Source organism: Pezoporus flaviventris, unplaced genomic scaffold (assembly GCF_033815535.1).
Source record: "Pezoporus flaviventris isolate CSIRO_AGI_PZ_B2104156 unplaced genomic scaffold, CSIRO_AGI_Pfla_v1 ptg000031l, whole genome shotgun sequence".
Classification (NCBI taxonomy): domain Eukaryota; kingdom Metazoa; phylum Chordata; class Aves; order Psittaciformes; family Psittacidae; genus Pezoporus; species Pezoporus flaviventris.
The window spans coordinates 4,265,516-4,275,461 of NW_026892579.1; positions in this window are offsets into that span (position 1 = coordinate 4,265,516).

The window sequence follows — 9,946 nt, forward strand, 5'->3', positions numbered from 1 at the left end:
CTAAGGAGAAGTGCAGTCTTCTGGGATGCCATGAGGATTTAGTCAACTGGATCCCGTGCTTGCCTCTGGGTAATGAAGCATTTCAGGTAAACTGCTTTGCATGAATAAGATTTGTTATTTTCTAGGCCACCCAGCTGGCTGGAACATGGCTGGCATGGTAATGAGAAAGTCTTCTGGACCTAGTTGTGTGTACAGCACCTTTGATAGTTATGTTGTATCCTTCTCCTAATTACATTTGAGCTGGAAATATCCCTGATAGTAAGTATTGGGGAAAAAAGAAGGAGTAGAGAAAAATATGGTAGGGCAGCAAAGGAATTTTCATGAAAAACACTTCCATAAGATTGTTCTTTAGTGGTTAAGCTGCTTCAGTGACAATAAGTGAAAGCAGGGAATGGAGCATACTAGGAAGTCTTAAGACCTAAGGACACTGCAGGCTGTGGTGGGGAAGCTGGAGGCATCTATAGCTGTTGTGTCTAGAAGAACACTTGCAGCCTGCACTGGGGTCAAAACCAGTGTTACTGTTTCATTGCATTTATAGCGAGGAAAGATGTTTAAGCACAAGAAAGAAAATTTCCTTTGACTCAGAAGTAGTTCTGTTCTTGTCTCCCCAGTAAAATGCTCATCCAACTAGCGATGGAAGAGAAGAACAAGCATGGACTACTGTATGTTTTCATTTCTGTACAGCAAGCTTTAATCAACATGCCACAATATACGAACATTATATAAGCATATAGTTAGAAAGTGGCATACAGCTGCAAAATAGTTCAGACACTCTTCTGCCTGACATAGACTTTAAATTGCATTAGTGTTTTCACCAAACCAGATCTTACTTCTGTGAACATCTTTTCTTAAAAGTACTGTGCCCTTCCAAAATAAAAGCTCTCGCTCTTTCAGTAGCAAATCTATGCTATTGCTAAAAATACAAAAGAGGTGGAAACTCTCCTTTCATGCAAAATTTAGTGCAATCTTTACAAAGGTGTCAGGATCATAACGAAATTTTTATGTGACTGCAACAATATGTGTGCTACATAGAATTAATTATCAAAAAGTGAAATGCGTCGGTGATGTCAGCCTGGAAATATCTAATCAAGATGTCTGCTGGTAGGTTACCTTCCAACATGTAACCTACTTAACCTGTAACATTATAAGGATAACTGTAAAGCCTCAAGTACCTTCCCAGCAACTCTGACTATTGTTTGGGGATTATTTATGTTTATTTGGTTTGCAACATGCAATGCTCTCACCTGCCTGGATTGTTTATTGTTGACTCATAACTGTGATCAGCTCCAGCAAAAATGAGCTATTATTAGTGTGCTTTTTTAGTTAATTTACCCAGAACTGATTTTTGGCTGCTTAAGAAAGCAATCCAAACCAAATTTCACACCCTTGCCACCCCTCTCCCTGAACGTGAGATAAAGAAGGGCTCACTGAGTACTGGAAGTCTAGAGTTCAGTCCTGCTCTGCTTAACAACTGAACAGGTAAATTATGGAGCTGTACCTGATAGGACTCTGTGTGCTCCACTGTCCCAAGAGATATCTGTGGGTGGTCTTCCTGGCTATGGATCAGTTTTGTGAGAACTAGTTAACTGACTACTCCCTTCTATGTTTTCACTAATTTGATCCTGTCAAATTTTCCCTATTTACAAATTTTTTAGCTAGTTAGGTGTACATTTTGTTAAGTAATTTGGCAGCAGAAGTCTAGAGAAAGTCAAAGACACTTGTCCTTCCACTTTACTTAAGGATATAACATCTATTAGGTGCACATAAAAGAGAAAACTACACATCCAGCTGCAATGGTTATTAAATATTACAATTTAATAACCATTTTTTTGCTTTTATCTGATAATTGGATGGATAATACTAGCCCAGGTGATATAATTAACAGGCAGATGGATATTATCTGGAGAAGTCATTTATGCTTGAAAAAAGATTGTCGAAGAACCTTGGATTGGTAGGTATTATGTACAAGCTTTGATCTTCCTGTCATCACCACCAAATGTTTCAGCAACTTGGAGAGAGAGTTGAGACTTTATCTTCAATGCTGTCTGTATGTTTAATTCTGTTTCTTGCTGCAGGGTCAAAAACACTTACCAGAAGCTGTTTCAGATGAGTTATCAAACCCCAACTTATTTTCCTTTTTCTGAATGTAACACACACAGAGAAAGCAACTGAAATACTGCAAAGATAATTAAAAAAAACCCAAACAAAAACCAAAAATAACAAAACAAAACCCATCACCACAAAAAAAAAAAACAACAAACAAAACAACAACAACAACAAAAAAAAACAAACAACCCCAAACAAAACAAAAAACCCACCAAACAAAAAGTCCTCCAGAAAACAACCCAAAAAGTCTTTCTGGGACAGATGCTATGCAAAATATCTACCGATTGGGTGAAATTGGCAAATTACAGATATGTCAGATTTTACATGGTCACCACCTTGCAGACTCTACTGTTGCTCTGAGGCAGCCTGTAATACCTCTTTGACGTGCCTGGGAATGTAATTTTTCCAAGGTAATTTTTTTCCTAGTTACCTATCCAGAAATTACAGTCATCCAGCTGATCAATATAATTCTTAATTATGTTGGAGCAGAGAAAACACCAAAGAGGGTGGCATCAACTTAGAACAACTGCACAGGCACAGTGGCTTTCTTAGACCTAGTCTGTAGTGCACTGATTAAGAAAGGATCTATTGTATCGGAAAGGTGTTTACAGTCTAAATGAATGAAGTAGGATATGGATAATTAGGATGGCCATGTTACTGGAAAAGAAATGGATCAATGGAGTTCCTAATTCCATTTGAAGCTAATTAGGCAGCCTGTCACTTTGATAAGATGTTTGGGCTCACAGAATCTGCTTTGTTGAGGGTATTTCTTCTTTAATTGGCCTGTCAATTACAATTTTCTATGAAATGGTGCATACCGCTTACAGCCTGTTTTCAGTCTGTCTCACAAAACAGGTCCCAGAAAGAGTGTTTTCTTTTTTGACAAGAAAAAAAAGCATTAAAATGCATACTGGTTGTTATTCTCCTGGTTTGTTTTAATTGTTTTTGCTATTCACTTTGATGCCTTGGACTAAGCAACTGAAGTCTTCCACAACTGCAAAGGTAGGAGTTATGTTCATGATGCAAGTTGCAATGGAAGAATTAGATGTAAATTGAATATAGTACATGGACCAGTTTTGCCCTTTCCTGGGGTAATGAGCTGAGAATCCTAAAACTGAATGAGAGAAGCAGCAGAATAGATGCCTTACTGGAACAAGGCATTTTTGACATTATTAAGGGTTAGCTGACAAACTGAAAATTAGCAAGTACTTTTTAGAGGAAGCATGGAAACAATCGAGTGTGAAATAGCAATCTATTGACCTCTGGTAACTTGATGTCTTGATTTAGGCAACTGCATTGCAAGCTTGACAAACAACTTAATGCCAGCAATACTGGACTTTTTATGGTAGTTTGCTAGTTACTCAGATGAGGAATGGTCACCATGTGACAAAACATTAACAGCTGACTCAAAGGCACACTTGGTCAAAGCAAAAGCAAGTGTTTTCCATGTTGATATTATTTGTTTCTGATTTCCAGGCTGAGAAAAACAGCTCAGCTAAATGCAAGTGTGCTGTATGTTCTTGCTGAGGGGCAGTTATCCTTTGGGAAGCAAAGACCAAGAAGAATCGCTTTGAACTTGCTCCACTGACAAAACCAGTAGTGCTAACCAGTACATGAATTTAATTCTTGTGTTCTGAGTATGCAGTGTCTGTATTCTCACAGAGTTGCAGTAGCCAGTATCTAGTTCCTGTTCTTGTCCTTTCCTTTTGCACCATTCAGGTGATATGAAGGAGTTATTTTTAAAAAGACTTCTTTAGGAAAATCACCCTTTCTCTCTTTCCAATGACAGACCAAGCTGGAGAGGGCAGGAGCAGCACTTCAGCTGTGTGTGGAATTAAATGCATGCCATAAATCCACCCAATTCACCCAGGTGTGTTATGGATGTGGATGTCAAAACCTAAGTCACTATTGGAGTTTAGTAACTCTTGTACTATTTTAAGTTTCTAGATACTCCCAATCCTGTTTCTCTCCTCTTAGGAACTCTTATGAACAAAATGTCCTGATCTGAGGAGGTGTGCAGCATGCTTGACAAAACACCATTTTGAAAACACCCCATCTCAGATCAGAATGAAGAACAGTTTTTCCAAAGTTTGGAGGAGGCAGAGAAGTAGTATTCTCCTCTCTATATTTCCTCTCCTTTTTTCTTAAGGCCAGATTCTATTAACACATATTCAGGAACTTCCCTCTGCAACAAAATGTTTCTATAGCTGTGGCCTTTGATTCATTTTCAGACTAAAGGAGTTCAGCTGGAAAAGACCCACAACAATCATCTAGTCCAACAGCCATTTTAGGTACTCGCTGTGCATTAGATTCAAAGTGAGGTGGCTGCAGTCGCAAAGGAGATTTGTGACCACCTTACAATCACAGATGCCCAGTGTCTGGTGCCACCACCAAGCACGGTCATTAAAGCTTGCCTCTTATTTTGGTGCTATGTCTAGTGGTGTGACTTAAAATTTGATTTGGGTAGGAGAATTAAAAAAGCTAAATAAAATGATGACTCAAAATGCTACAAGTTCATCAACCCCTTGAATAGCTGTTTACACTCCTACTTTTACTATAAATTGGTACCTCATGGCTTCTTTGTACCAGACGGTGAGCTAGTCTAGAGGGATGACCTAGTTATTTTTAAAGCCCACTTATGTCAATGCTTGCAACATGGTCCTGTGACCATGTTGGCCGCCATTATTTCAGGGTGAGGTCAGTCTTTTTCTTTACTCGGGCCGCTTGCCAGCTTCTCAACACCTGCCTTGAAAGTGACAGCTCTATGGGTGTCCTCATAAATTAAAAATCATGTGCCTCTGCCCTGATGGCCTGGGACAAGCACAAAGTTAGAAACTGTCCTGTAACCCAAGCCCTGGGGCTGCTGCACGGGACAGCTGAGCAGCAGGCAGCGAGCCACAGCAGCAGGGGGCTGGCTACACAGCAGACCCTGAGCAGCACCCAGGCTGGGGTGGTGGAAACTCTGTGTGCACCAGTGCCAGAGGGTATGTGGCTGTGCCCAGTGAGAGCCAGGGCTGGCCCCCAGGTAGGTGTCCTCCTGCATGGGGAAGGGTGGAGAAGCCAAGCACCTAACAAGGGGGTGCTGTGGGATTTGAGCAGCCCTTATATATTGGGAGCAGGGCTCTCCACACCGAATGGGCAATCCTGTGCACAGCTGTCACTATCTTTGCCACCTTCCTGCTCTTCAGTTTACAGCTCTGGCATATAATTGACCACAGCACCAATTTAATGATGTGTTTTCTTCCTTCCAGTGTGCACTGCAGCCAGACAGCCAGCATACACATGCTCCATAGCCTGACACAGTCCTAGAGCTTGAATAGGGCTTAAGGACTCCTTTCCCCACCCCACCCCCCCCCCCCATCTGCTCAATCTACCCTGCTCTCACCATCCCCATCATGCAGGTTACATTAACCCACAGGAAAACTGTTAGACAAGTCAGACAAGCTGCAACACCTCAATGCCCTAATATGTGTGCTCCTTTCCCAGATGCGTGTTGTCCCCTTTCATTCCTAGTAGCGCCCAAGGTCTGAAGTAGCACACGTTGTTTCACAGCACTATGGTCCTCTCTCAGCTCCGTAACTGAAGATGTCAGACACAATTGCTAACGTGATCCCTGACAGACTGGTATGCTGTGAGCTTCCAGCATGTGAGCTCCTGGATTGGAAAAGCAATACAAGTACTGACTGGAGCAGAGCCTGGCGAGGCATCCTTTTCAATTCACCTGTATACTGCCTCCAAAGACACAAGCAAAATCTGTTACCCTGTTGACATGGGATCCTTAGCTGGATGACTAAACTGCAGCAAAGTGGAAAACTGAACCTTTTTAAATGATCTATGAGGAGCATTTTAACAGAGACTGTTTTCTGTCTTTCTTCAAGCTACTGGGCATCTATTATGTTCCTTTTGACGACTGGGTAGGATGTGTGGTTGATGCTTTTGCCCATGCATCAGTAAGAGAAGGCTGCAGAGGGGTGCTAATCAGAGCTGCCAGTAAGCATGTGCCACCTTGCTTTCCTTTGATTTTAGATTAATGTGAAAATAAATTGTATTTCCTTACAGATGTACTTCTGAATATTAGGAATATTGATTTTCAAGGGAAATATTGAGCTGTGACTGATAAGTAGGATGAAAAACAGATTTGCTTTATGAAACAATGAGGTTACACCTCTTTTGGGGGGAAGGCACAGATTAGGTCTCATATTGGCTGATTGGAGATGGATGAGTGAGACTCCAAAGATAATTTGCTCTAAGTTTCGTAACATCAGCTGCTCCAATTGACACCATCTCATGGTAAACCTTGTAGGGATTTCCCAATCAATGCGCAGTTCCTGCGCATTCTGCCACCACAGTAATGAAGATAGGTCTTGGTGTAAAAACAAGCCATAACAAAGGAACTATTAGTCAGAATGACAAGTGGTAGTGCCTTGGAGCAGTCATCACTTAGTGTTTCTGCAATACAGACCAAACACTTCAGTGATAAGCTCACAGTCTCATCCAGTACTTCCCATATTATATCTCTAAGCATCCACTGGATTTGGAGTGCTACTGGTACTGTACTATACTGTGTACTTCAGCAAGTCTCTTGGTATGCATGTTCCTTGAGCTCCTTTCAGCTATTCTTCAGATGATTTTTCTCTTCCTCTCCCAGCCTTCTTAACAACTGCCAACACTAACTTGAAGTCCCTTTTTCCAGCTGGCAGCAGCAACAACAGCGATAAGAGTATGGGCATACATAGTTTGAGGTCTTCTGGTTTAGAAAAGTCTATTACCTCATCCTTGCACCTGGTGACATTTTATAGGTAGATGAGACAATTCAGACAAGGCTGTAGTTTCATGTAGGAAATGCACACACACAAACCCTGGAAAGGCTTTCTTTAGGTGGTAGTATCAACAGGTGTGGAAAGATATCTGAATCCGGCAGAAAATGCATTCAAGCAATATCCTGCTGAAAACAGGGGAAAATTAATTTGTTCCTGCAATGAAGGTTTTAAATTTAAACTGATGATAAAGGATGTACACTCCTGGTAGGGAGAAAGAAGAAAAAAAAAGGAAAAAGGAAAAAAGTATGAGAAGTTGGTGAAGCTCACCCTAAAAGCTGAACATCTAATTTGTTGTGTCCTTTTCCAGCTCTCTTCTCTTAATATCTCTTTCAGACTGTTTCATGCCAAGGTTAGGTGGGGTGGTCTTAACTTCTCTGGTCTTAACTTTCTTTGGTGTGAGGGAATTCCACGAACTAACTCCAGGGTTGGCAAGGGAGGAGAACCCTAGAAGTGTATGACAATTACAGGACCATATATGCACACAAGTTGGCTGTATATAGATTTGAAAGGCCAGGTCTTGTAATTTTATGTTTAATTTTAAGCCATTTATCTAATCTGGCCTTCAATGATGCAAAAGCCCATGTCCTGCTATGTTTTTTAAGAAAAGAATAATTTACTATTAGCAGTAAAACAAACCAAAAAATAAAAGCAAGCGGTCGTAGTTAAGGGTCCTTGAAGAGACCCTTGTCAGCAAAGGGTTTGAGAATAGAAATGAAGCAGGAGGAGCATCTCTGGGTAAGGCTGTTCCACCACCATCAGAGTGGAGGCCCAGCTCCTGCCTCTCTGGCATCCCTCTCCTGCTCATCCTACCTGGCACAGTGCTGGGCGGCACGCCGAGCAAGGAGTGTGCCTCCTCTCCTCTGGGCCTGCTGGTGACAGCAGCTCCTGGGCCACAGCCAGGATGACTGTGGCCTGGGAGGAGGCATTCAGAGATCTGAGAGGTGTCCAATGGCCCAACAGCTGCTCCTGGCTCCGGGGGCAGACAGGGGACAGGGACACGGCAGCATGCTGGGCACTGGTACATGGCCCCACGATGGGAAGGAGAAATGGTGGGGCTGCAGAAGAGCTCAGCAGGGGCTAAGGCATGGTGAGACTGGGGATAAGCAAATGAGAAAGAGCTCTGTGATCATTAGCAATAAGAGGAAGTAAAGATAACTCTTCAGCACAGAAAGCAAGTGCTTCTTGCTGTGTCACAGTTTTGCTTTCTTCTTTTCTTCCCCTAATGGAAAGCACTCATAAAACCATTACATTTAATAAACTTTGGAAAAATATCACCTCACACCTGTCCAAATCTTGAGTTAACGATTTCATTGACAGGACAATTGTCTATTTGCCATCCGCATGTGACAGTAACAAATATTTTAGTTTAAAGCAAGGGGTCACCCCAGTGACAGCAGCGCGACAAGAACTGTCTTAGCCTTTGGTGAAGTAATATATTGGGTATGTCAGCTAAAGGTCATGATGAGATTGTCTTGAGAAGAATAAGATGGTCCTTGTCGTACTGGAGTAATTTCGGGAAAAAAACCTTAATGCTGTTTTTTGAAGAAAGCAGAGAATATGGTAATTCTGCAAGTGAGATCAAACAAGTCAGACAAAACATGGGACTTAAAGGGCTAATAATTGTGCTATTTGTCTTTAAACAGAACTTTTGGCCTGAGGCACCATGTTCTGAAATCAGTGGAAAAAGGGACCTTTAAGTTAACCAAAACTAGCAAAATGCATTAGGATTACACTTGTCTCAGAAAAGTAGTTTTGCTTCATGGATTTAGAAGATTACAAGATATCAGCTGACTGCTAATTTTATTCTTGCTCTGTGAGGTACCTGTGCCTCCAGACACCTGCTTGTCCTTGAAGAAGACATTTAATCTTCTGGAGCCTCTGCTTCCCTCCCCTGCTCTTCCTCTTCTCATTGACTTCAACCATCAGTGAGTGGGTATAAGGCCCCTGCCTCAGTCTTAGCTTCTTGAACCTTCAATGTTATGGGGATGTAAATAAAAGCAGTGCCATGTGAAAACACAGGACTGTTCGGTACTGTGCAACATGTGGTGCTGAATTAATCATGCATCAGAAAAGTGGCAGCTGTGGGAACCGTGCTGAGTTGCCAAAATCATGGATGTCTGCTGAAACCTTTCCTAGCTGTTCTTCACTGGGTGCAGAGTGCAGTTGTGTTTGAATTTCTGATATTGGTAATGTATTTAGTGCTGAACACAAAACAAAACGAAGCCTGAGTTTCTGCTGAATGTTTGATAATCCAAGGTCCTGAACCTGGCTACACTTATGAACATGTTCAATTTCATGAAGATGAGTGGAAGATGCATATAAAACTAATTCTCAACTGTAACTACTGTGTCAAGAAAGATTTTGATGAAAGTTTCTGTCATTCAGGGTAATTTTTACTTTTTACCCATTCTTCTCAGCATTTTTACATGTTACTTGACTTGATCTCTGTGGGACAAAGCTGTATGTGCAAAGCAGCTTGAAAACAAAAAAAGCGCCTTGATAGTATCTGGGCCGTAGAACAGCAGCATTGTGGCCTCACTTCAGCCTATGAATAGCTTTCAGTATTTCCAGAGTTAGCCCACAAAACATTGAAGAATTCAAGTCAGACAGTAAAACGAGGAGGTAAACATTTGGTTTATTTAGGGTCTTACATATTTTCTTGGTTGTGTCCATCATAGGAAAACTTCTGAACTAAAATTTGCAAAATCAGGCTAAAGGGTCACCTTTCAATTTCATTACGCAGTCAGGTTTTTAAGAAGAAAAATGGAGTAGAAAGCACACCAATGGCACCAGATCAATTTTGTACTTTAAACACCAATACCTTGAAAAGCCAGTGTTACTAAGTTGTTTTACACTGCTCCAGAACAGACAAATATTTTATGCTGTAGGAATCCCTACTCAGAAGACAGTTTATTCCTCTGACTGCATAGGTACAGATGAGAGTCTGTGAGAATGAGAGATGCTCATGGCTGTGCCCATGATGTGCTGGTGGGTGTCAGTTAACCATGTCTTCCAGCGGC